At 42.1% G+C, this 3,496-nt stretch overlaps 1 non-coding gene across 1 annotated transcript; it reads right to left on the reverse strand.

Moving 5' to 3' along the window:
- LOC138362131 (5S ribosomal RNA) lies at positions 1–119 on the reverse strand. The gene has a single exon (XR_011227430.1). It is a non-coding gene; the product is annotated as a 5S ribosomal RNA (ribosomal RNA).
- Between the last annotated feature and the right edge of the window lie 3,377 nt (positions 120–3,496).

A 3,496-nucleotide genomic window follows, 5' to 3' on the forward strand; every position in this document is an offset into this window, starting at 1 on the left:
TGCCAACAGCATTTGGTGTTCCCAGGCGGTCACCCATCCAAGTACTAACCAAACCCAACGTTGCTTAACTTCGCTGATCGGACGAGAAGCGGTGTTCTCAACGTGGTATGGCCGTTGGCATGAGACTGCCTACACATTGTGGCTAATAACCAACTCTTTTAAGTCATCGCGGCAGGATACGGACCTGCTTGTGGTGTCTTAATGGTAATTGTATCCTAACATATTTTTGTCTCCTTGGCATGGATATTTAACATCGTTTATTCAGTCTTGGGTTTATGTTCTTTCGCCATTTACAGACATTTTACATCTACCTACTTCCTCAGCCTGCCCTGCCAATTTCTAATGAATTTGTGGATTTTCTTTTGTAATACAAACATGTGTGTGCTCATCTGCTCTTCAGTTTTTATGATATTTGTCTCATCTGTCCTGCTTTATGATACTTTTACAAAGAACATGAACAAATGCTTCTATTTTAGAGAAGATATGGGATCCAGGTTTCGGAGCCGTAAAACCAACCGTCGTGATTGGTGGACGAGTTGCCAGGTTGCAGCTTCTGTACCGTGCCGGCACATAAATAGGTTCGGCTCAAGCGGCGGCAGCATCATTCCCCCGTGACTGTCTGAGCGTCTCTCATCACCTTGGTTGGTTCATCATCATCATGGTAGAAGCAAAGCCTACCAAGAAGGCTGCGGCTGCTGCTGCTGTGGTGGCCACCACCAGGAAACCTCGCGTCCAGGTTGCTCACCCGAAAACTAGTCAAATGGTTCTAGCCGCGGTCGCAGCACTCAAAGACCGTAAGGGCTCGTCTCTACAAGCAATCAAGAAGTACGTTGTTGCCAACAACAAAGTCGAGGCTGCCAAGATCGCCATTTACATCCGAAGATTTCTCAAGAAAGCAGTGGCTGACGGCATTCTTGTTCAGACCAAGGGAAGTGGAGCTAGTGGATCATTCAAGCTGGCCGTAGCAGAGAAGAGGGCCGTTCTAACTCCCAAGAAAGCCACCACAACCAAGAAACCATCTACAGCAGCAAAGAAGGCCGTGGTAACTCCCAAGAAAGCCGCCACAAGCAACAAACCACCTACAGCCTTGAAAAAGAAGCAGCAGCAGCAGCAGCAGCTTGTTGTTGGGAACAAAAAGCCCAAAATAAAGAGAGCTTCAAAATCTCCCAAACCACCCAAGGCAAAGAAAGCTGTCAAAAAAACAACAAAGGCAAAATAAACGACGACATGCAAGCAGCATGAATACACATGACAATAAACATCCAGGCCTCCCCCCTCAGTGGAGGGGCCTCATATGATTCCAAAAAAGAGTTTAGTTTTGTAGACAAATAAATCATTACTTTTGGGGTAGATTTACTCTGTATATTATATATATATATATATATATATATATATATATATATATATATATATATATATATATATATATATATATATATATATATATATATACATCTATATTATATATATATATATATATATATATATATATATATATATATATATATATATAATATACATCTATATTATATATATATATAATATACATATATATATATTATATATATATATATATATATATATATATATATATATATATACATGGGTGAGGTGATATGGTACCAAAGTTTTGGGTAAGGTGATTGACATTTACACAAGATAAAACACGAACCAATGGGAATAAAAACATAAGAATGGAAGTAACTGCAGAAGGCCTATTGGCCCATAACACAAGCACTTCCTCTTGATGCTTCTATATTGGTTCAGAGTCTTGAAGCTATAATAATAATAATATATATATATATATATATATATATATATATATATATATATATATATATATATATATATATATATATATATATATACACACAAAACTAAATAGTCTTGTTAGACAAATTGCCCCTATTAGAGGCAAGTTGACTAACAAGCCGAATGACTGGCAATTGTTTTGAATTTGAGTTAAATCTAACATAGAAATGTAATCAAACCTAACCTAACCTATGCTAACCCAAGCTAAGCTAACCTAACCTAACCTAAGCTAACCCAAGCTAAGCTAAGCTAACCTAACCTAAGCTAAGCTAACCTAACCTAACCCAGCAATTCATGATCTTAATATAATACTGTTAATTGGATAAACCAATTTGGAAAGAAATGTTCGAAAATAACAAAATTAACTGTGCTTGTTAGGAAAATTGGGCCTTGCATACTTGTCCCAATAGTGTGGTTCTCGCTTTTAGGTACGACATAAACGTATACCTAAGTTGAGAGAGAAAAAGATTCTCACTCAAACATGCATATCGATTGCCAGTCCTGAATTCTGGGTAGATATTCGTGTCCTCCCTTTTCATTTACCATCATTTGGATACTATCAAAACAGCTCTGAGAAGGATAAAATGAATAAAACGGGTAGCTCACTCATGTAAAAAGGAAGAGTTGGGAAAGATCTCTCTCTCTCTCTCTCCCCCTCACACCCCCCCCCCCCCCACCAATGATCCTGCTCTGCTAGTATATAACGTAACAAACCTTCCCCCCCCCCCCCCCCAATCAGAGTCCCTTTAAGCATGCGAGGATAAAAAATAGATTTCATAAGACCCAATGTGCTAGCTGATATCAAAACAATTTATGTTATCGTCTATTAAGCCCTTCAGTAAAAAAGTATAGGGACCTAATTAGGTCCCGTTTTGAGGTGGTGGTGGGTGGAATCGATGGATTAGCCAAGCTCTTATCCGCCGAATCCGTAGAGGGTACGACCCTGGCGCTTCAGAGCGTACACCACGTCCATGGCAGTGACGGTCTTCCTCTTGGCGTGTTCCGTGTAGGTTACAGCATCACGGATGACGTTCTCGAGGAACACCTTCAGGACGCCACGGGTCTCTTCGTAGATGAGACCCGAAATACGCTTGACGCCGCCACGACGAGCTAAGCGACGAATAGCGGGCTTGGTGATGCCCTGGATGTTGTCACGTAGCACCTTACGATGACGCTTGGCGCCACCCTTTCCGAGTCCCTTGCCTCCCTTGCCGCGTCCAGTCATGGTGTTGTAGTTGTGTGAATCGAATTGACGAATGCCCGCACGATTTCCCGACTATATCCCATCAAGCGGACGTACTAGTAGCATTGCAACTCCTGCCTGCCCTTACTTTACGCTTGTGGTCGAATAGACACGGCTTTCTCACAACGCTTTCAAAACTGCAGTTGCCTACTCGTCTGTTTCACGTCCCTGTGAAATGACTTTTGCACAAATCCAAAAAATAGAGCAAAATCAGCGATAATAGTGATTGAGGTGAGCCGCCTGTTGGCTGCAGCCAGAGGAAGGAGGGGAGGGGCAACGGGGTGACGTAGGCGAGTCGAGCAGCCAATGGCGCTCGAGCAAGCGCCTCGAGACGGCGTATATAAGCAAAAATTTTTCGGCGCCGGCCATCACAAACCACAGTTGTTCACCATGGCTCGCACCAAGCAGACTGCTCGCAAGTCCACGGGAGGCAAGGCTCCT

The sequence above is a fragment of the Procambarus clarkii genome, unplaced genomic scaffold, assembly GCF_040958095.1.
Source record: "Procambarus clarkii isolate CNS0578487 unplaced genomic scaffold, FALCON_Pclarkii_2.0 HiC_scaffold_1264, whole genome shotgun sequence".
In the NCBI taxonomy this organism is placed as follows: domain Eukaryota; kingdom Metazoa; phylum Arthropoda; class Malacostraca; order Decapoda; family Cambaridae; genus Procambarus; species Procambarus clarkii.